General features: G+C 36.7%; 1 protein-coding gene and 1 long non-coding RNA gene across 2 annotated transcripts in view; both read right to left on the reverse strand.

Moving 5' to 3' along the window:
- The window catches only part of RBMS3 (RNA binding motif single stranded interacting protein 3), a 668,889-nt gene that overhangs the window by 56,887 nt on the left and 586,547 nt on the right, over nt 1-25,455 (reverse strand). The gene's annotated exons all lie outside the window — the stretch shown is intronic.
- On the reverse strand, nt 3,432-8,991 carry LOC145722404 (uncharacterized). Its single transcript, XR_014146695.1, has 2 exons — nt 7,644-8,991; nt 3,432-7,423 (listed from the first exon to the last, which is right to left on the reverse strand). It is a non-coding gene; the product is annotated as an uncharacterized LOC145722404 (long non-coding RNA).

Genomic DNA, 25,455 nt, shown 5'->3' on the forward strand with positions numbered 1-25,455 from the left:
GCGCTTAACAGAGCACGTACCCTCCCCAGTGTCTATCACCCAGTCACCCCATCCCTCCCTCCCCACCCCCCACTCCAGCAACACTCAGTTTGTTTCCTGCGATTAAGAATTCCTCATATCAATGAGATCATATGATACATGTCTTTGTAAGAGGCATATAATACATACTTCATAAATACTGGTTAGAAGAATGATAAAAGAGCAAAACTCTAAATCAAAAGGTACTTAGAAACACTACCTCGAGATTTCCAGTCAAAATGGAACAATCCAAAGATTTCGAGAAAACTTGTTCTCACAAGGGGCAGCTCAGTTGTGTTTTTTTTTTCTTGTGGAAGTGACTTTTTAAAAATGTAAATTCAATTAATTAACATATAGTGTATTACTAGTTTCAGAGGTAGAGTTCAGTGATTTATCAGTCTTATATAATACCCAGTGCCCATGTGCCCTCTTTAATGTCCATCACCCAATTATTCGATCCCCCCACCCCCCCTCCTCTCCAGCAACCCTCAGCTTGTTTTCTATGATTAAGAGTCTCTTATGGTTTGTCTCCCTCTCTGATTTTGTCTTATTTCTCCCTCCCTTCCCCTATGCTCCTCTGTTTTGTTTCTTAAATTCCACATATGAGTGAAATCATATGGTAATTGTCTTTCTCTGACTGACTTATTTCACTTAGCATAATACCCTCTAGTTCCATCCACAGCAAGATTTCATTTTTTTGATGGCTGAGTAATATTTCACTATACATACACACACACACACACACACACACACACTCCCCACATCTTCTTTATCCATTCCTCTGTCAATGGACATCCAGGCTCTTTCCACAGTTTGGCTATTGTGGACATTGCTGCTATAAACATTGGGGTGCAGGTGGGGTGGCTCAGTTTTAAAACCATGACTTGCCTCACAGATACATGCATGTGTTAATGTCATAAACTGCCATATCCTTAAAGATGAGATCTGAAATTCACTTGATGTAGAAGTTTCTACTAATGCCATCTAGGCATATTTATGGTAATTATTAAAATAAAAAGTATTTGTGTATGTGAATATGCCAGTGGTTCTCAACCAAGGGCAACTTTGCATTGTCTGGAAAGGACATTTGGCAATGTCCAGAGACATTTTTGGTTGTCTCCTTGGGGAAGGTGTGCTACTGATACTTAGTGGGTAGAGAGGCCATTGACCTTATGGAACATCCTACAACACACAGGACAGTTCCCCACAGCAAAGAATTATCCAGCTGAAAACATCATTAGTGTTGATGGTCAGAAGCCCTGGTATGTATATGTGTCTATATATATAAGTGCCATTTATATAAATGAGAAGTTTTGAAACTGCAATAATTAGAGAATGATAGAGTATTCATCTACTCTCTGCTATCTACAACTAACGGCAAATTTTAGATTTTATGCTGAGATTTTACTCATGATATAAAACTATTTCTTAAAGATCAGACATCTGAATCAATTGCCCAAATCTTATAAATTACCAATGAAAGGAGGCAAGACTATTATGTGACTTTCAATGGCTATATGATTATTTTTGAGTTCAAATTTATGTTACTATTTACTTTGGAAATATGGCTAACAAGAGCTGAGTTTCTCTTTCCTACGTTAGACAGATTCAGTTCAATTGGCACAATATTTGGACTGCTACCTAGAAATGTGTAGCTGTGGGCTCAAGGTATGATGTTTGGAAGTAGGGCTTTTTACATTGCTCTACGGTCAATTTAAAAGAGTTGTGTACATAGTTTTCCTAATGAAAGAATGTCTGTTAGCTATAAAAAGAGAGTGAGTTTTTTTCCACTCTTAAATATTCTTAATTTTGTGTTGCCTTTTGATTCAGTTACCCTTAATTGGAAGTGTTTTTTTTCAAATATGTAGTATTAAAAGACACCAAGAACCAAATTAGTTTTAACAATTGAGTCCCCTCTAAAAGAATCCTAATTATATACCATGCCTATTCAACTGTGAATAATGGTTTCAATTATTGGTTAAGTACCTATTTATACAATAGTGTCATTCTGAATGAGAATATAAATATGTCACATTGAAGTATTTCTTACCAAAGCAAGTATATAGATAATTAGAATTCTCAACAATGCTTTATTGAATCCTTTAGAGTTTTGTGCTTAAAACTAAAGAAATTTGTTCAGCGGTGACTTTTGATGTTTTCAACAAGCTTCTTTAGACTTCTAATAGAGCAAGATGGCTTTTAAAAATGCTACATCATTGAGAGAGAGTTGAAAATTTGAAGCCTTTGGGCTCCCATGTCAAGTGGTTTTGTTGGCTGAATGTGAAATAGAACAACTAGTTCTTTAATTATTGAAGATTTACACCTGGTTAAAATTATAAAAGGAATTTCATAATGCAGATGGGTTATCATATTCTTTTTCTTTCAGATGTCTACTTAAAGAGATCACAGTTGCTGAGCCAATGGAATCGTTAAGTGTGCATCAAAGGATCCCAGGGCTTCTTAGGTGAATTTCTTATGGTTTCAGCAACAAAGTGTGAATTGGCATTCAACAACCTTCCATTCCAATCATGTGATCAATGTGGGGCTCTCAGCTCTGGGGCATCTACCACACACAAACATGTACACCACACAAATCCATGTGATGTGGCATAGATGATATGACAGAATCACACTGTGTGGAAAAACAAATGGCACAACCTAAGTCTTTTGTCTTCACTGCTCAGGGCTCCTATGGTATATGCCTTCCAAAATAGTTTAAAGAGATTTGAGAAGGGGCACCTGGGTGACACAGTTAGTTAAGTGGCTGACTCCTGGTCTCAGTTCAGGTCGTGATCTCAGGGTCGTGAGATCGAGCCCCACATTGGGTTCTGTGCTCAGCACAAAGTCTGCTTAAGACTCTTTCTCCCTCTGCCCCTCCCCCTGTGCCCTTTCAAAATAAATAAATAAATCTTAAAAAAAAGAGAGATTTGAGGAAAAAAAACAAAAAAAAGATTAAAGACCATGAAGCTATCATATTTACTAATGAATGAGTTAATCATAATGTATGTCACCATCTTTATTACTTTTTAAAATACAAGAAACCCCCCAATATCTACTCACCAAATATATAATAGAAAATTATATTAGAGATATGGAGAACAACTCTTAACCATTTTCCTATCTTAACAATGATAACCAAAAACATAGGCATATTCCTTTAAAGATGAGAAGTGATGGGGTGCCTGGGTGACTCAGTCGTTAAGCGTCTGCCTGCGGCTCAGGTCATGATCCCAGGGTCCTGGGATCGAGCCCTGCATCGGGCTCCCTGCTCCGCGGGAAGCCTGCTTCTCCCTCTCCCACTCCCCCTGCTTGTGTTCCCTCCCTTGCTGTGTCTCTCTCTGTCAAATAAATAAATAAAATCTTAAAAAAAAAAAAAGATGAGAAGTGATTTTCCTTATTTTTTGTTCCACAGGTACTACAAGGGAAATCATGTTAAACCACCTTTTCTACCAAAGTACAGTCTAGATCACTTTTTCATACCTGAATTAGTATCTTAAAAAATATTATTTCATAGTAGAAATGTCACATGTTTAGGACATTGGTACTGTTAAGCCAATGGCTGTTACAAGTTAGTGGGTAAGAGGAGTGAAAGGGTAAGTAGGACAATTCAGTCATGAGACCAAAATATTTTCCATTCCTCCTTGTGGAGGAGATAATGTGGAAACAGAGCAGCAGGCACATTCTCATGGGTGACCCTTCTGTACAGCCATCAGGCTTGATGGCTGAATAGAAGGCATCGAGATGAATGAACAGTAGGGTCACCCATGAGAATGTGCCCGCTGTTCTGTTTCCACATTATCTCAGCCCAAATGAAGACTCATATAGGTAGGTCTGAGATGACCTTTTTGCCATAGTACACACACTCTGTAAAGATCACAGGGTTTCCAATTTCCATTTCCTGTCTAATTCCCCAAGACTCTCTACATGAAGCCTCTCCTCCCACCACACTGAACTACTCATCCTTTTCTGACCCATCTTGCTTGTTCACCCTTGGTGTCTTTGCCAGGAGTTCTGGGCACTGACAGCAGGTTGGCAGGTGTACTCTAAGATTTTTATCTAGGGAACATCTCCTGTGTCTGACTCAGGTTGATGGCCATTCGTTCCCTCTCTTCTCTCAACAATTGGCACAGGCCTTGATCATGATTATACTTTATTTCTCCTCTGGATTCTTTTTACTGTGCTATTCACGATGCTTTATTTATTTTCTAATGGTGCCAAAGCCTAGCACAGTGTCTATCATGAAACAGGTTGTGATGGTGCCAAATGATTAATAGAGTGAATGGCGCTTGCTTATCAGCCAGGGTTCCCATGACTTTAAATGGATGCAAAACAATAACAGCTACTCCATGCTCAGACTGGACTAGACGATTTAGTTGAAATAACTGAAGCACTCTCTTGATTGGACAACTGGATGGTCTTAAAAGTCCATCCATCCAACTGCTCTGCTTTCCTTTAAAAGTGCCCCTGTCTGATCACTGCCAGCTAGACGTTCTTATCATTTAGTATGAGAATCCCCAGGTTCTAAGAGCCATGCACTATCCAGGGAATGTTGATGTTGGAGTTCACCATGATTTCCATCCTATGGAAGAATTATATGCACCTGATTCAATGCTGCAAAGTTTCTTTTATATATCACAGCCAAGGCACACTGCCACAAATGCAGTGTAAGCTTTTTTATCAGGACTTTCTTGTGCCACAAACTGTTTTCAATAGCCATACATCTGCCCAAGTTCCTTGTCAGATCTTGTCATGTGATAAGACAAAAAATGCTTTATTCACTTGTACACCAATCACTTTGTATACCTCCAAGTAGATTTTCAACATACAGAGAGTTTAAAATGCATGTCAGAAACAGTATACCAGGCCAGTGTTCTTCCAAATGATAAAGCAAATAGGGTTCCCAGCAGATGTCTAAATATTTATGGGCAGGATCTTTAGTCTAGTGAAATGTTTATCTTGTTTTAACTAGCACTCAGGACTGTGAGCTGTCATAAAGCTTCTCATTAAAATCTTCTCCTTACTGATAAATAGGCCAAAAAACAACCAAAAAAAAAAAAAAAAGCTGATTGCAAATCATTTTCAAGGTCTTATAGGATCCTGTTGGTGAGTGGGCCCGGGGAAATCATTTCTCAAACCACAGGAGTGATCAAGAGGAAAAGCTGCCTGTTATCCTACTTAGGGCCATTGTTTATAGTGCAAATTGCCTAAAAATGTCACAAAGCACCTTGATTCTGGCCGTTACTAGGAGAATAGCTATTCCTTGTCCTGCAATTTGCTACAAAATGTACTTTATTTTGTGGTCCCTCAGAGGACATTTTTGGGCCATTTGTTTTCCCCTTTAAGACATTTTTAGGAATTTGCCTGGTTAGGGCTGGCAACACAACCAGACCTAAGGATATGGATATAAAATCACAAGCCTGTTAAGAAACTAATTGACTCCCTTTAAAGTACACTTGCTATTACTACTATCATCACTGATGTGTCTCCAACTCAGTATATATCCTCAGTTTTGTAATATAGTTCTGAGACAAAATATGTCCTACTGGAGTGGCCATATCTTAAGGTAAAAATTCACATATTAGCATCCAACCGAGATATAGTCTAAGGCCTGCAAGATGTTAGCTAATATACATAAAGCTATCCAGTAGAAGAGATAAAAGACAGCTCTGTTTGTATTCTTCAGTGCCCTATTTCTTCTAGAATCTGTGCCAGAAACGTAGTTACATCTTTTATTCCACTTAGATTTTATGGCCACTTCTCCTAAACAGTCATACCATATTAGTAATTTTGGATTTTTCTACTGGATGACTTCTGCTAATTAAAAGCACCTGCAAAATACTGGTCCTAAACTTTCTAGTACATTTTTCCTCAAAGTGTAGTCTGGGACCAGACAGTATCACCTAGGAGTTTAATGCAGACTCTCAGGTCTGGCCCCAGCCCCACTGAATCAGAGTCTGCATTTCAGTAAGATCCCAGGTGAGTCATAGTCATGGGCAAGTTTGAGAAGCTTTGCTCTATTTTTTTTTTTTATTTCTGTCATACAGTTAGAGTAAATTTTCTTTTGTGTTGCTTCTGAAGAGACTCTTGGTTTGTTTCTTAATCATTTTGTTAAATCCTTCAAATAATCTTAGCAACATTAATATGCCTCCTTGTTCTAACCACAAACAGCCAGTAATATTTAGTTCAGTTCCTCAATAGTCTCCATAGGGCTTCTCCTTTTACCCATAAAATCTCTCGTACAAAAAAAAAAATTCTTTTCATTTCCTATGACATATTTTCATGGCAATGCTCAAATTGAAACCTCAATTCTTTCCAAATAATATCTTCTGCCTAACCAATGAGTTTGGAATGGCTATTACAGTCAAGTGTTAAAAGAGATGTTATATGCCTTGTAGAGTATAGTCAACATCTAAATATTTTAGTTAACTCTATATACATGCCAAAAATATACAGTGTTAATCAGGTGTTAGATGTAAAATTCCAAAATATTGATACTTGCCAGGCCCTGATGGAATGGACAAAAAATGCAGGTTAGTTTAAAATCAAAGTTTTTCAAAATAGTTAAAAATTAACTTTTTAAAATGCTCTTTGTTGTCTTGCCCCTTTTCCTAAATCCCTGAACCTGGATTTCCAACAGCTCACTAAATCTAGACTCTCAGACATCTCACTACAACCATGTACCATTCTGAATATTTTCTCTTTTTCTAGAAGAAATGTTCTTAATCCTCTGTTTGATTCTTGAAATAATACAGAAAATTCCAGGTCCTCCTTGCCTTTTCCTCCCTCGTCATGCATAACAAACCAGTAGTCAAGTGTTGCCACTGCTACATCATAAATGTCTCCAAGTTGTCTGTTTCTTCCTTTCAAGCGCTCACTGCCTGAGTTGAATGCTTCAACCATGTCTCATTAAGATTAGGCCAATGACTTCCCCGGGTGTACCTCCCTCACTCATGGCATGCTGAAGACATTTATTTTTTAATACTCTCTCCACATGTTCTTAGCTCCCCACAAAGCGAATCCTGCTTTTTCAACCTAGAATTGGGAAAAACAGAACCAAACAACAACAACAAAAAAACCTTACATTTCTCAGACTCCCTTGCTGTTACATATAGATATGTGACTTCTGCTCATTAGAAGCACCTTCGAAGGACTTAGATTTGTAAGATAGTCTGGAATGAGAAGGGGGCAGAAGGCATGTGGCAGCCGTTTTGCTGGCCAGGTGGTGGCAGGAGTAGCATGATTCCACGGTTCATAGGAATGTTGGTCCTTTCATCACCAGAGCAGAGCAGTGTGGTCTGGGGGTTAACAGAGGTAGGACCACCCCCTTTGGTCATAGAACAGGAGATCTAGAAATTTATTGTCTGCCAATAGTCAGCATTTATTTGCTATCAGATTAATCTATTGTCTCGATTTCTCTCTCTTTTTTTTATTTTTTATTTATTTATTTTTTTTTAAATATTTATTTATTTGACAGAGAAAGACACAGCGAGAGAGGGAACACAAGCAGGGGGAGTGGGAGAGGGGAAGCAGGCTTCCCGCTGAGCAGGGAGCCCGATGCAGGGCTCGATCCCAGGACCCTGGGATTATGACCTGAGCCGAAGGCAGACGCTTAACGACTGAGCCACCCAGGCGCCCCTCTCTCTTTTTTTTAAAGGTTTTATTTATTTGTCAGAGAGACAGAGAGAGAGAGCACAAGCAGGGGGAGTGGCAGGCAGAGGGAGAAGCAGGCTCCCCAGTGAGCAGGGTCCTGGGATCATGACCTGAGCTGAAGGCAGATCCTTAACTGACTGAGCCACCCAGGTGCCCTAGGTTTCTTTTTATAGCAATTTTAGGAGATAAAAATATATGCTAATTTCATTGTTTTAAATTTATTTTTACAGGTAGATGGGGTGAGAAGCTGATATCATTCTATTGAAAATAGTTCACTAATGATTTTATTATTTTCTTCTGCTCCTTGAAGGGAAACAAACAGGACTCTATGTCTACTAAGTGGTATTCAAATTTTGAAGTGTTTGTCATCCTATGGCCTTAATGATAGACCGTTTTTATATTCGCTTTCAAAACTTCTGTAAAAAAGAACGTGGGGCTGCAAACACATTAAACTGGCACAAAATGCTTTTCCTGAACTTTCAGTGACCAGCTGAAATTATACTATTGTATTCAAGTTATTCAAGAGAAAAATATTCAGAACCAGTTTCTTCTCTTCGTTTTTCCTCCCACCCTTTTCTCCTAGCCCTCCCTTCCCTTTCTCGTTGATTATATGTGCAATAGGCGGGGAAATGAATGTTCAGCAAAATTGGCGGATTTGACTAGCGTCTGAGGTTTTCAACATATACTTTTTGCTTTATTTCACGCAAGAGCAAGCCTGAAGCCATCTGCCTGCCAATAACTATGTCCTTCATCCCCATTGTGGAGACAGAACCCCCACCTCATCATTAAAAGGCAATCTTCAAAGGGACATTGTTTTTGCTTGTTCCCGTTGTGACAGATGTTTTACATTATCTACCTCCACACGCTAGCTCATCTGTAAGGGACTGCCCACTCTCTGCAGCCAGCTGTGGAAACAGATCCAGTGTCATCTGTGGCAACACTCATTCCATTCTCCTGACCTCACCGAAGACCACATCCAAGAGCAGGAAAAACAAACAACCCTGATAACTTCCTTGCAAACATTTCCAGGGCAAATTGCTTCAGACAATATGTAACAAAAGAGAGGCAAGCTTACTTGAAACACTCAAATGTCACCAAGCTGGCCAGTCGGGGTAATCCCCAGATTAAGGAATCATGAAGCAATAGCATCTGTGGGCATGATTCAGCTGAAAACATCTGGTTAACTCAGAACCACTTCAATTAGCTGGAGTACGCGTTTGTCAATCATTTCATTTCTTTTGATTGTATAAAGTTCCCACGAGGAAATGTTTACACTGCCAACTCATCCAACTCTTTGAAATACTGTGAAGGGTCTCTAACACATTTCTTTTTTTTTTTTTTTTAAAGATCTTTTTATTTATTTATCTGAGACAGAGAGAATGAGATACAGAGAGCATGAGGGGGAGGAGGGTCAGAGGGAGAAGCAGACTCCCCGCCGAGCAGGGAGCCCGATGCGGGACTCGATCCCAGGACTCCAGGATCATGACCTGAGCCGAAGGCAGTCGCCTAACCAACTGAGCCACCCAGGCGCCCCCTCTAACACATTTCTTAAATGCAGAGACAGTTAACTTGAACTGCTCTGTGGTGAAATTATACCCTGATATTAGAATATATTTTAGCAACAGAAACTAAGAAGTCTATCTTGGTTTGCTTGAAACTGAAGAAGTAAAACTTTTAATGTGAAGAATTACAGCACTTTCTAATATTGAGGAGGCTGCTTAAATTGCAGTATATATGTCCAAGTGTCTACAATGGGAGAGCCTTCGTAACTTTCTAAGAGATATTTGGTGTGTTTCGAGTTTAGGATAAGGACTATTCATTCATTCATTCATTCATTCACTAATACTTACTAGGCACCTATTATGCTTTGCCCTGAAAGAACCTAGAGTTCAATAGTTAAATAACTTTTATGAGATATGTTTTTTTTTTAATTGGGCTTCAAAAATATAATGTGGACAAAGTGATCAAAGATGTTAAAATTTCCCAAAGCAGTAAACATCATTGGTGATACCACATCAATTTCTGTTTTCATTTAGTGTAAAATTTAGCAGCTGGCAGACTGCTAACACTCAACTCCTGGAGTCCTAGGTGGGGCCCGTGACTTGTAATAAGGGAAGGCATTATCTAGATTGATCAAGCCTGGATGTTTTGCTGCAGCAGGAAGTCACTAGGCCCCCAGGGCAAGGCCTGAGATCAAGTAGTAGGTTGAAGAGCAGAATGTAAGAAGGAAATAGTTCTGAAACATGAGGGAGAATTGAAAATTAGACACACGTTAGATTGTGTCTAAAAATGATTCAGTTGTTACCTTAGTTATCAGGATCAAAAATCCCTTTATAGGCCCAGAGTCCTGAAGTCTCAAGGGATGGATGGTTCGTGTCTGAAGAAGGGGTGGTGGTAATTACAGATGTGTTCATTTTTGTTGTCAATCCCAGCTCAGTTATGGAGAGAGCTTCTGCTCTCCTCAGCTTTTTCATTAACGCCAGTTGTCAAACCCCCTGTTAACTGACTGGTGGTATTTTGTATCATCCTCCCAAGAATTTTACCTGCACCCCAGAAACAACCATTCCATTGATAGCTTTTAATATTTGCATGGCAATAGGATAGCAAACAGCTAAACCACGCATGTTCAGTGGCTACCTATTCTGACTATAGTGGATATTTTGTTAGATTAAAAAAAAAGAAATCAAGTTACAATTCCATGGTTTCCTCATAGGATAGACCTAACAAATATTAATATCCAGTGTTCTTGGTATAAGGCCTAACTTTTATGTATTTTTATTTTTTAAAAGTTTATTCATTTAAGTAATCTACACTCAATGTGGGCCTCGAACTCTCAACCCCAAGATCAAGAGTCACATACTCTTCCGACTGAACCAGCCAGGTACTGCAGGCCTAACTTAAAAACTGATTTTGACACAGTGCACAAAGTTCAAACTTCCTTAATAAAAACAATGAAACTTCATTGGTGTGTATAGTTACTGTGATTTTTAAAACCATTACTTTTACATACATTCATTGGGGGACATTATAAATCAGGAAATCAATTATGAAAGTTAAAAATAAGAATTGGGGCACCCGGGTGGCTCAGTTGGTTAAGCATCTGACTCTTGATATCAGCTCAGGTCATGATCTCAGGTTCCTGAGATTGAGCCCTGTGCGGGGCTCTGTCCTCAGCACGGCGTCTGTTTGCCCCTCTTCCTTTCCCTCTGCCTGCTTGCACTCCCTCTCTCTCTCAAATAAATAAATAAAATCTTTAAAAAAATAGAATTTGTATTCCAAGAATACCGTATAAGAAATCATGACTTCACCCCATACTACTTGGTACAGCTACACTGTAAACTCAGATGGATAAAATGATCTTCTAAAATATTTTTGGGATGGGGAGCCTGGGTGGCTCAGTTGGTTAAACGTCTACTTTTAGCTCCAGTCATGTTCCCAGAGTCCTGGGATCAAGCCCTGCATCGGGCTCCTTGCTCAGCGGGGAGCCTGCTTCTCCCTCTGCCTGCCGCTTCCCCTGCTTGTGCTCGCTCTCTCTCAAATAAATAAATAAAATTCTTAAAATATTTTGGGGACAAAGGTAGTATGCAAGAAGGTAGTGTGCAAGATTTTCAGAAAGGATAGAGAATTGTTTTTGATTTGTTGAAAACAACAACAAAACACAACGATGAATTTGGCATTCTTTTAATCCCTAAATTGTGAAGAACAGTAATCATATTTGTCAACTTACACCACAAAATTTTCAAAAGCCAACATATAAATGAGTTTCCTCAAACATGAGTGAGAAATAAACAAGTCCTTTTCAAATGCCAAAACTTAAAAGAAAAGGTAAATGACAGTCCAAAAATTTTTTTTTGTCTCCTTTATCTATTGATCTGGTTCGAGTTTAACCCAGGTGGTGGTTTATTTTTGACAGCTCAATGGGGATTTTGCTTCTTATTATCGCCATGCATGACCTAATTCATGAATCAGACCTCCAGGGTGGTGGACATTTTTCACATAGGTATGTTAAAAAAAAAAAAAAAGGATAAATTAGAGAGGTCAATAATGGATAATGGAATACCCAGGCTTTCTGAGGAATTCTGGGGCTAACATTCTAAAATCCTAACAAATCAACCAAATTTGTCCATGATTTTATCCTTAGAATCTGGGAGTGGGGAGAAGCAGGGAGATCATTGAGTGGAAAATGTGGAAACAAAATTTGTGAATGTGGCAGCAGAAAAGTCGATGATCTACAGAGCTTAAAGAAGCAGGTGCAGCTATCTTGAGCAATGACTCTAGCATTATGCAACCAGGGGCCCTATTTCAGGGAGATGTAGCCCGGAGCTACCTAGAATTCCTGGCACCTGGACTCAGGTGGGATTCCCTATGCCTGCTTCCTAGAGGCATCCAACATATTAAAATAAAATTGAATCAAAAATCTGCTTATTTCGATTATAACTCCTAAGAGACAGGGAATTACAATAACGATGTAAAGGGACAGTTGAAAAATTATAACTGGGATGAGCACCTGTGGCAATTATTAATTCCACAAGCTGCATTAAGCAGGTGTTACATTCTCCTCTGCAGGAAGTAGCTGTAGTTTGCAGGAAGGAAATCAGAGATTCTGCAGTTCTGACACCTGCACTTGTCCCGCCTGAAAGCTTCATTCCTCCTTTTTCTTCTCTGACAAATTCTATCTTCCTCTGATCCTTTATTTTACCTACCCCTGATTTCTTGGAAGGGAGGCTGCAATCCCCCACGCAAATCCAACACTGATTGTATCTCCCATGAGGAGTGGACTAGTACCATCTTTGTGTTTCACTTTTAGTGAGTCAGAAGGTCAATGAAACCCATTGAATTTGTTTGCAAAATATTAAAATATCTGTGTTTGGCAAATTATTTTCAATGTTATTACATTCACGTAGGATTTTAAGCAAAACCTCTTAGGTAGTTTAAAAACTTAATTTAAAAAAAACTTAAGGGGCGCCTGGGTGGCTCAGTTGGTTAAACGTCTGCCTTGGGCTCAGGTCATGATCTCAGGGTCCTGGGATTGAGTCCTGCATCTGCTCCCTGCTCAGTGGGGAGTCTGCTTCTCCCTCTGCCCTTCCCCCTGCTCGTGTTCACGCTCTCTCTCTCTCAAATAAATAAAAATAATATCTTTTAAAAAACCTTAAAAAAAAAGGAAATAGTCCACCTTTATTAATAATTATTTTTTTTTCGTGGATCACTGCATCAAAAACTGGTGATGTATTGTATGGTGACTAACATAACATAATAAAATAAAATAAAAAAAACACAAAATATAAAAAATGATAATTATTTTTTTCTTATTTTTTAAAACGTGAGCCTATATGAAAGAGGAAATAAGGGATTATCTTTTTTGGTTTTATTCTTTAATGACTATTATTATTTTTACTAATTAGATACTATCTAATATAAGTAAATCACAAAACATTAGAAGAAACTATTCAATTTGGGTTTAATACAGAACTCCTTGATCTTTTTGAATTAATATGTGGTGTTTTGAAAAAAGAAAGAGTCTGGTCTTCAAAACAAAATTAAATCAAAATTATTATACAATGCTCAAATTACTTGCATGCCTCAATAATAAATTATCTTATGTGTGGAAAAATTATAAAGGATTTTAGCATATAGTTTCAGACAATGCTCTAGTTACTATAGGCTTAACGAAATACAATGACACATTTTTTTGTATTGTGCTTTCATGGAATATTCTCATACTTATTCATTATGTGCATAATCTAAGCTACCTGTTTTGAAATGTAAAAAGAGTCATTAAATTGATAACCTGAAATATCTCTACAATATTTATAATATTAATATGGGCCCCTTTCTAATGATTATGCAGATTAAAAAGAAGATACATTTACCTCAGACATATCATCCAGCATTATATCGTTTTGAGCCAAAAAGAATTAAATTATGATACTATTTGGATAAATGTGCCTGTCAGAATCAAAGCTTTTAACTAAATCATACAAACTCCTTTCCACTTAAAATATAATGATGAGGTTGCTAAAAGATTAAAAATATCTTACTTCTTACAATAATCTAATCAGCATTAATGGCCATAGATAACTTACTAATATTTGTATTCTATGTACACAAGGACACAATCATAATTTTTTTATTAATCTGTCAACTTGATTTACTCTGGGTTAAATTATGTAACCTGAAATATAAAAATTTAATGAAGAATCAAGCCAGATATAATGAAATGGAATTGGTGCTAACTGGATTAAAACATACCTGTCTCAGCTCTGCCACCAAATTGTGTGATATTAGAAAAGTCAATTAACCTCTCTGAGCCCCACTGCCCTCATCCATAAAAACATTATTCTGTAATATTCAGGTTTATCTTTTGTGAGAGCATATGTAACATTATAGAGAGACTCATAAGAAGACAGAGCAAAGGAGGACTTCCATGTAACCTCAGTGAGCAAGGCATTATTGCAGAGATAGAAGACTATAACTCCAAAACCAATGCACCTGCTTACTGATGCCTGGAATTCTCTAGAAAGTTAACAGACTTTTCGTTACATAGTAATGAAAAAAATGCACATACTCCACCCCACTGACAACCTCATCCACACTAAGATACTAATGACCAGATAGAGTTCTTCAGAGGAGGTTTTGAGAGAAGCACACATTCTATTAGTTCAGTTGGATTGGAAAGTTCTTTTCTATTTCCCACAGTCCTTCTCCAGGCTCCCACCAAAACACACACAAACACACACACACACACACACCCTCATTCTAAGTCAGGGTCCATCGATAAATGCAACCAGATTCCTGTGAACCTTTCTTTAGTAGAATTTATGACCAGTTTATTTTCATATTCCTTAATATACTTAGTTGGTTTATCTCTTTCTTCCCCAATATACTATACATTCCATGGGGGCAGCACTACACCTGTTTACTCCACACTGTATGCCTGAACATGAAACACAACATACAGTGTCTGCCGCATAGAGGGTTCTCCATAAATATTGTTTAAATAAAAAAACAAAAGAGGGAAAGAATGAGCTTTTGGAGTATCTAAGCATCCTGAAGAAAGAGCATTAAGGAAAGGTGGGAGAGGATGTTGAAAATAAAGGCTGAAATTCCCAAAGACAAGTTATGCCTTCCTGGCAATTTTATCAAAATCTGGCCTGGAATATTTAACACTTTTTTTTTAAACATCTTCTTTATTATTTTATTAGTTTTTCCTACTGCTGGAATGTAAGTTCCATAACGGAAGGAACCTATTCTATGTTCAGTTTTGTATTCCCAGAATGGTACCTGGCACATGGCAGGTCAAATGGGAAACATCTGATAAATGTTTGCTGAATGAATGAATAAATGAATTAATAAGTGACTCTGGTTTCATTTTCATAAGTTTACTGCTTAAAAGCAATCTAATATTTTTAGTGTTACAGAAAGGAAAGACTGGATAAGGGATATCTACTCTTTCATTGCTATCATTCTTCCAAGGTACAGGCAACAGAAGTATTCTTGATTCTACAGGAACTCTTCCAGAAGTTAATTACATACATAATAAGTATAATTTAAAGCTCTTGAACTTCTCTTTGGAGGATTCTTAAATCTTTTGAGATTAATAAAATTTAAAACACCTGTTTCCCTAAGGAATCTCCTTAATATTCAAATGCACATATATTTTTATGTAAATATAACCTACATGTTTCTGATTCGTTCATACCTGTAGTATCCTATCACAGTTTTGGTTAGACTTACGTGATAAAGAGAAGCCCACTTTAGGACAAACATGCTTTTCTTGAACAACCAGTAAGTAAGTTTTCTAATGAAAGCAATATAAGGAATATCCAATAACTCTCAGACAGTTCAAAATCATGATTTTTGAGGAAGTTTAATTATTCAAAATGAGAAAAAAAACAGTATGTGTCCTTTAATGGATATTCACTGGAGTTTATTAAGTTTAACAAAATCAAGAAGAGAAGATACACCTTAAACAAAAGTATGGTGAGATTTAGTAATTGTCAAATGAATCTAATCTGTATAAGACCAAAAAATAAATGGAGAGAGAAGGAAGGAAAGAAAGATCAATCAGAAAGTAGAGGAATATAAGTAAAAAAAGGACTTTTCTTCTTGCATAATTTTGACTCTGCTAGAAAATCAGTGCTGTAACAATTTATTTCATTTTCTAGAACAGTTGTCAGAAGAAATTGTGCTGGCCAGAACATTTCTTATCATATGCCTGGCCATGTGTAATAGAAATGGACATGATCAAATGACTGGACCATTCTGATTTACGTGGGATTGTCTACATAACTTTGCAAGCAAGCGTGATTGCTGCTAACAGGGCAGCCTTGTTGAACCATGGCAAATCAGAATCGTAAAATATTGGGAACATATTCTAGTCCATCGCAAGAGAAAAAAACTGAAGCTATGTGCTCCTGCATTAGAAGTTTGTTTCAGGTACAGAATTAAGAGAGTCTTTTGCTTTGTTGTTATTGTTGTTGTTAGAATCACAAAAGAAAAACTTGACAAATTCTTAGGTACTGGTTCAGTTGTCAGTAATTAGATGGTGTAGATTAATGGTTTATATTTGAAACATCGATCCTGTTGTATTACAGATAATATTCCCCTAAAGGGCCCTCTTGCAGATTGGCTGCCAATGCATCAAAACCCTCATCAATTTCAATGAACCTTATTTTTAGAAAAAGACATGAAGGAAAGTTAAATCTTTGAGCCTGCAATCCAATCTGTGAACACTTGTCTAGAATATGGACATACCGGTAGAGTTTCTTAAGAAACTTACTTTAAACTTTCTGCTCTTTTAAAACATCAAATATGAAGGGGAGAAAACCCCGAGGAACAGCATGTATAAAATCTTCAGGGCATGGGAAAACCCCACAGAAAATAATGTGTTCTTCAGTAATTTAGCTCTCAGATTCCCTCCATGCAGCCTTCTCAAGGGGGCCATTTGAGACACTGGAATCCCTGAGTCACTCTGAACTCATACTTTTATGATCAGTAAAAGTGGTTCTTATAACCAGCATCAACCATAACATTAGAGAAAAATACAGTGGAGAACCTCCAGTGCCAAGGATGGGATAATCCAGCAAAGCCTAAGATAATCTATTCTTGTCAATAAAGCAAAAGAAATAAAAAGCATTGCAGGACCACCAAAAGCCCACCTATCCAACAAATGGTGGGAACCATCTGGTGGTAATAGTTTTATAGACTTCCTATATTCACAATGACTAACAATGAGATGAATAAATCTAAATATACACAGGCCTCTTTGGATGTTCCTATGGGCTTGACAAAGTTGCTGATTGCTTCCTTGGTTTGTACCAGGTAGAGGGGTTGCTGTTGTGCTTTTCAAATTTTGTTGCTCTTCTTCACACTGGATTGGTGGCTATAGAGGAAAGGTGATTTTGTGAAAAGTATTTTCCCTAAATGTTATGCAGAATTGAAATGAAACAGTTTTGCATGAATATATATGGACAATTTTTCAAACTTTTATATCAACCTCTAAACTTTAGTGGGAATTCGATTAAATGACCTCTATGATTCCTTTGAATTTTAAGTATCTATCTCTATTTTCCAATTTATTACTATAGTCAGTTCCCTAAATGGAAACATCAGGTGCATATGCTCTGGTTGATTCAAAAAGGCATATGTAATATAATACATAATTAGCCTTAAAATTATAGGTGTAAGCAAAATTATAATTAGGTTGCTAAATAATCTTGCTTGCAAGGGGCATAAGCAAGCACTTGATACAGTGTACATAAAATTAGTACACTTAATATAATGTCATCTTATGCATATTATTTCCTATTCCTAAGTTTAAGAGCTATTGCATAGATCGATCATGGTAATGATGAGTTAAAAGTAAATGGATTGCTGGAAGCCTATTTATTCTCTCCAATGGGAATGAATGACTCTGTGGTCTATCACTGCCCCTGCTGTATGCCAAAACTGTATTTCAAGTTACATATTGAAAATCTCTATCTGGCTCCACAAATTCAACATGCCCAAAAGAAATTCCATGCACCTGATATTGAACTTATTCCTTCTCTTACACATACTAATTCAGTTTAAGGATATTACCTTCTACCCAGTCTTCTGTCAGAGTCAGATTTGGCCCATGCATCCTTCCTAACCTTTCTCTTCCTCTTCCTCAATTTTTCCATTTCATCTCCTTCATGCCTTTCATTCTTTCTCCTCTTATTCTAACTTATACCAGGTATCTTAACAGTGTTCAGCCTTATTTTTTTTTTTTTTGGTATTGTATAAAAGCAACTTTGAACATCCTCATATAAACATATATTTGTATTATATGTATAGGTCAGTGTTTTGGTTAAATAATATCTACAGTGGAGATCAGCACATGTGGACAGAAATATGTACATGGTACCCATCCATGCATATATACATACATACATGCATCAGTCCATGCAATATAAAATATAAACTATTCCTTGAAATAAATTCCATATACGTATTTCAGAAAGTTAAAAATAATTTGGAGCATGACATTAGAATCTAAGGATTTCTACATGTACCATGTAACACAAACTTAGCATCATGATGACTTTCAGTATTGATTAAAAATACTTGAGATACAAGACTAAAGAGATAAAAAGCTTTATAGGAAAATAAGGATCGGTTTTTAATACACGCCACTGTTATGCAGGACTGGTTCTACTGTGCATTGATTAAAAACTCTTTAAGGATAACTCTTTGATAAAAGGTCTCTCTTCTGTATGGATGTTTTAAGATTATTGTTCAGAACTCAAGTTGATAATTAGGCTGATTTCCTCTGTACTAAATGAGAATTAAAAAAAAAAAAGAACACAATATTCTTTAGAACATGGTTAAGGATTAATCCTCTTTCTTGAAAAATGCTTTAAGGTTTCCCAGTTTATTCCTAGGTTCCATGTTGTGCAATGAAATTATACTTAAGTTAAGTGATGTAAAAAGGGACATGCACCATGTGAATTTTTTTAAAAAGTATTATACATAAGCAGTGTGATGTCAACTGAGATCCTTGCACGTCCTCGCTGCCAAATTCAGCAGGAAGGTAAAATTTCTCTTCTCTGCTGATGATATGGTTCTGCCAGCTGAATGTGTTGAGTAATTACTGTAAGATATAATGGCTTGATATTTGCTATATCTGAAACCAAATCACCAATTTATGCGGATATTATTTAAGTTTTCATAGTCCATACAAAATGGTCCTATTTTACTGGCTCAGTCTACTACCAATGAGTACATTTTACACCTGACTCATCTTGGCAACAGATGAGGCTCTAGCACTGCTAACAATCATGAATACTTCATGAGCCATTGAGTGATGATGGCCAGTTAGTCTCACACCTATCACCAATATTTTAGATGAAATTTGCCCCTCAAACACTCCCAAAGCACAGAATGACAGGCTCTCCATTGAGTACATGTTCAGGCTCTTCTGAAAGACATTCTTGAGTCTTCTGGCACAAACTTCAGGCAATCTTGCAACCCCCTTCATTAAAGAGGTACAATAGCCTCTATCTGGATGATACTGTAGGTCAGATGGATGATATTCATAAAACCGTGGCTGGGACTAGGAAATTTAAAAGGCCAAATAAGCTTAATGCTAACCATTGGATTTACTAAGTGGCATTGTTATATCAAGCTAGGTCATGAGAAACTTACATATCCAAAGAATATTAACTTAGCTACACTGGACATTTCATTACAAAATTGAAAGTTAACATTTGTTTGTTTTTTGCTGAGAGTTAAGAAATGATCACAAGAGAAAAAATATCTCCCTGTATGTATAATTGCTACCTAAGACATTAGGAATGGAATTTTTTTTTTCCCCTAGGATATAGCAACAACAACAACAACAAAAATCCTCTCCTGACCATCTGCTGCTTCCTTCTATCAGAGAATGAAAAATATAACACATTTTTTTTTCTTTTTAACCATTTTGGCCTTGGCTTCTGAAAACTCAAGACAAAATTTCAATATTCCATTGTAGTAAACTACCCATTGACAGTCTAAGCTCTTAATAAATTTATCTCCTCTGCTCTGTGACATTTGTTCCTTCTTCCTTAATTTAACTGTCTTTTTGAGTGTGTCTTTAGTCATAAGGAATCTCAGCTTCTTTCTAAGAGTGGGCAGGGTGCAAATCCTTATTACCCATTCTCCTAGGGCCTGAAGGGAGTGTATATCTCTTTTTTATTCAAATGAATATCAATATTAAAAAAAAAAGAATGCTGGTAGAAAATTAGGTCACACAGGAAATAGAAGAACTGAACTTGTTCAGATCTCAAACTGCAAGTTTCTAAATTTGTTCTTTTATTCCATCTATGGAAAGTGTTTTCCTACATCATTGTAAAACAAGGGTTACTGCTTATCCTAACAAGTAGATCTGATTTTTCATATTTTTAACAAGGAAAAGAAGATAGAGAAGAGACAGGCAACAATAATGTTCACTACTTTTGCCTGTATGGATCAACCATGGATAATAACAGCATAAACATATTACAAGCACTGCATTCTGGAGCTTCATAAGGAATGTTCAAGAGCTTGCCAACCCTTTTCAGACTTCCCAAAAAGTGGGTGAGAGCAGAGATGAGGAAACACATGTACCTGGTAAAAAAACAGTTGCTTCAGCTTATATAAGCAAATCGGCAACTAAAAAGCAATTAGAATTCTACATTATGAGTGCAAAAGAAATTTTCTTAAGTTGTATCAACCTTACTGATTGTCAATGACAAGATTTAATGATCAAATATACAAAACCAAATTTGACGTCAGCATCACTTTCCCTTAAATGTTGTTCAAAGAAGATGCACACTTTTGCCTTCCTTAGAAACCTTTGTCAGCATCCTTGTCTAACAGCACCTGCATGCTTGCTGTGTCTCAAGGTTTGCCAATGCAGAAATAGCCTATGAATAATAGCCTATTGACAAATATTTATTTAGTACCTATTCTGTGCAAGGGACAAAGTAAAAAGGGAGAGATATTGTGAATTATATGTAATACACTTTCAAACAATAAAATTATACTCTAGTTGGCAAGGAAGAATTAGTCCTATGCCCCAGAATAAGATATCTATTATCTATCTATGTATTGATCATCTATTCCTCTATCAATCCACCCATACATCTATTTATCTGCTTATGTGAATATAACCTGATTAATTTGTGGGGTTTTTTGTATGATTAACAAATTATCTCTTAAAGTTATTCCTAAAGAGGAAATTTTAAAATTTCCTCTTCTAAGATGATATCATTGGAAAATGCCTTCCAAAGTGATTCCATTGCAGTAAAAAAAAAAAAAAAAAGTGTCACATAGACATATAAGAGGGTTCTGGTATTTTTTCTTAAAGTGTCAGCTCTCTTACTTTATTGCTTGAATAGATTAACAATGAAGGATTTGATAACAGTCAAGTGATGAGACACTAAGCATTCTTGGGGCTCTCGGAGGATGGGGATCCCATTTCCAGCTGGGGTGCTCAGAGAACTGGGCTTACGTCAATCCAGTGCAGCGATTGTAATGATTATTTTATGACACCCAAGTGATGTTAAAAACCCAGAAATGAACCCACAACTATATGGTCAATTAATCTTTGACAAAGCAGGGAAGAATATCCAGTGGAAAAAGACAGTCTCTTCAATAAATGGTGTTGAGAAAACTGGACAGCAACATGCAGAAGAATGAAACTGGACCACTTTCTTACACCAAACACAAAAATCAATTCAAAATGGATTAAAGACCTAAATGTGAGAACTGAAACCATAATAATTCTAGAAAAGAACACGGACAGTAACCTCTTTCACATCGGCCATAGCAACTTCTTTCTAGATATGTCTCCTGAAGCAAGGGAAACAAAAGCAAAAATAAGCTATCAGGCCTTCATCAAAATAAGAAGCTTCTGCACAGCAAAGGAAACAATCAACAAAACTAAAAGGCAATCTACAAAGGGGAGAAAGTATTTGCAAATGACATATCTGATAAAGGGTTAGTATCCAAAAATATATAAAGAACTTATAAAACGCAACAACCCCCAAATGAATATTCCAATTAAAAATGGACAGAAGACATGAAAACACATTTCTCTGAAGAAGACACACAGATGGCCAAAAGACACATGAAAAGATGCTCAACATAACTTATCATCAGGGAAATACAAATCAAAAGTATAATAAGATATCACCTCACACCTGTCTGAATGGCTCAAATCAACAACACAAGAAAGAACAAGTGTTGGTGAGGATGTGGAGAAAGGGGAACCCTCTTGCATTGTTGGTGGGAATGCAAACTGGTGCAGCCACACTGGAAAATATAATGGATGTTCCTCAAAAAGTTAAAGATAGAGCTACCCTATGATCTAGCAATTGAACTACTAGATATTTACCCAAAGAATACAAAAATGCGAACTCAAAGGTATACATGCACCCTAATGCTTACAGCAGCATTATCCACAATAGCCAAATTATGGAAACAGACTTAAGAGTCCATAGACTGATGAATGGGTAAAGAAAAAAATATATATACAATGGAATATAGCTCAGCCATAAAAAAAGAATAAAATCTTGTCATTTGCAACAACATGGATGGAGGTAGAGAGTATAATGCTAAGTGAAATACGTCAGTCAGAAAAAGAAATACAATATGATTTCACTCATATGTGGAATTTAAGAATCAAAACAAATGAGCAAAGGGAAAAAAAGTGAAGAGAGACAGACCGATCAAGAAACAGACTTAAATCTAGAGAACAAATTGCTGGTTACCAGAGAGGAGGTGTGTTGGGGGGATGGGTGAAATAGGTGATGGGGATTCAGGAGTGTACTTGTTGTGATGAGCACTAGGTGATGTATGGTATTGAATCACTATATTGTACACCTGAAACTAATATTACACTATATGATAATTAAGTGGAACTTAAATAAAAACATAAAAAAGAGGGGAAAAAATGCCCTGAATATTTCATTCAATTCTGAGTGGAGAGATTGTGAAGGAGTACATTGGATGTTAGATGTGGGCAGTTCTCTAGAAGATGCCATGTTGGATGGGGGGGTGGGCAACAGCTCTAATTCATCATTAAGCAACACCTTCTGGGTCATACTATTGAAGGGCACACAGATGCCATCTTGTGACAGGAGCATCATTAGAGGTACCAGGTAACCTATACCTTGCCCTCTCAGATGCTCACCAGATGTAACGCATGATATATACACCAAAGAATGGCTGAAAGCTAGTATTTGCTTTGCTTAGAACACCCATCCTGCCTGACATCCAACACTTGTCTGCCTGAAAAACTCCTTTATTCTTCAAAACCAAGTTCAGGAGTTACCTCCTCTGAGAAGCTGTCCTTATTCTCTACTCCCTGACACAAAGAATAACTCCCTCCTTTTTACTATTCCTATACTTTGCACATACTTTCATTGCTACCCATAGCTGAATATATTACAAATATTTGTTATCTGACAGGACTTTGATCAAGGGGGAAGAAAATTATATTAAAACAGGGATGTAAAATGTAAATTTAAGCCCTACCTTTGGTAAATACTCCTCTTAAGCAGTAGAAGAAAAAACGTTTGAGGGCACTTTACTGGTATTTGTGTTAGTATTTTGAAAAATACTACTGTAAATTGTATAATTTTTGACATTTGTTACAAAATAAAGTAATTTTTTCCAAGGTATACCTGATTAGATCATATACATATATGCAATATATATTACCACCCCCAACTCTGGCACATTCTAATTGGTTGCCTAAAAAAATCCAAGCTCATCAACACTGTTAACCATGATCCTGAATTATAAACATAGCACTGGGGTAGAAATAACTAGATTCTTAGGTTCCAGCTAAAGTCAACCTTTAAAGCAAAATAGTGTCCCAATAACATACTGAGAGGCAAGAACTAATGAATAATATCTTTTGATATTTAAAAGTACTCTCAGTATTTGAACCCATTCATGACCATTTCTTAATGAATATCTACATATTTTACGTAACTGCTAAGGTTTTAAGTATGAATGGACATTTTATTCCAATGTATTATGAAAGAACAAATAGTTTCATAGACTATTTGTGGCCTTATTCTCAATCCTTCAGTGATTTCATAAGTAGTTTCTGTTGCCCTGGCAACATTTATAAAATAAATGATTTACCCTATCTCTATATGATTGTGTTGCCCTGGTACCTGCTGTTATCTAGTCTGACATGGATTTTATTTTAGTTGTGTGCTTGCTTTCTCTAGAAATAATCCATAGAAAATAAGCCTTCACCAGATTAGATACTTAACATTGTGTTTCCATTTAATTATATTTAATATGCTAATAGCTATTAAGGATATAATGTTGTCAGTATTCTTACAAAGGAACTGGGAAATTCTGGTTTCCTGATGATGCGGCGATGAAGAAATTCTAAGTCCTATCTAAGGACACATTGGGGTCATGCAAGACTGAAACTTTTTCTCTTAGATGCTGTGTGAGTCTCATGTTCAGAAGGCTGTGCCTGCAGTTCTAAAAAAGTAATACATTATTCCACAAACTACTCTTTCCTTTTAAAGGCCTGTAGTAAAATAATAGAAAACCACATGCCAAAGACAGGTCACAAGCACACATTTGGATTTCAAAAGATTCTGGATTCATCAGTTACTCTAGTCACTCCTGTGCATAGGAGGCAGGGATATTGGATATCAGGCAATGTTTTCTCCAAGAAGCTTTCAGAAGCTCTACTTGAAAGATGACCATTACCTCCAAAATTATTTCTATGGATAGAAAATGATTTGATGTACAGAGGCTTTGTATAATGACATTTTCATAATGCAAAAAAATTAAAATTTTTTCCATTCATGATAGATTCATCTATTACTTCACTGGAAATTATGACTTTTTAACATAACTCAGTGACATAATTTAGTCTTTCTCCAATGTATACCTAAACTCTAGACAATAGCACTGGAACCATAAAGCTAATAAAAAATGTGTAGCAAAATGTGCCAGACTGACAAATAAAAAGTTGTTCTTCAATAGACTACAATTTACCTTTCCAATCAAATCTTTCCTTTATTCCCTAATACAAACCCTTCACTTAATGCAGACTATCTGCCTCTTGGCCCTTTGGAATAACGTGAAACTCACCCCCCAATATTTTTGTGTTTTCACCTGAAATGCCCTCTTTCTTTTCCTTTAACCTCATAAACACCACCCATCCTTTAAATTTATGTCTTTGTTCCTCCCTGTCCTTATCTGACATTTTCAGTGTTGTATAATTGCTAACCTTAATACCTTTTCTGCTGATTTTTTTAAAATTTAAATTCAATTAGCCAACATATAGTGCATCATTAGTTTTGATATAATGTTCAGTGATTCATCAGTTATGCATCACACCCAGAACCCTCTTACACTGTTGGTAGGAATGCAAGCTGGTACAGCCACTCTGGAAAACAGTATGGAGGTTCCTCAAGAAGTTAAAAATAGAGCTACCCTACGACTCTGCTGCAGACTTTTAATTATATCATCCTAAGTATATAAAACATATCCACAATTAGATTGTATGCTTTAGGGTGGATTCTTCCTTCTTCTCCTTCCTCATTTCCAAAAATACCTAAAAGAATATTCTGTACATGTTTAATGCTTAAGAATATTTGTTCCTACATTATATGTTTAAAAAAAAAGAAGATAGTAGGAAGGGAAAAATGAAGGGGGGGAAATCAGAGGGGGAGACGAACCATGAGAGACGATGGACTCTGAAAAACAAACTGAGGGTTCTAGAGGGGAGGGGGGTGGGAGGATGGGTTAGCCCGGTGATGG

The sequence above is a fragment of the Leptonychotes weddellii genome, chromosome 1 (assembly GCF_054177405.1).
Source record: "Leptonychotes weddellii isolate Sample4059 chromosome 1, ASM5417740v2, whole genome shotgun sequence".
NCBI lineage: Eukaryota > Metazoa > Chordata > Mammalia > Carnivora > Phocidae > Leptonychotes > Leptonychotes weddellii.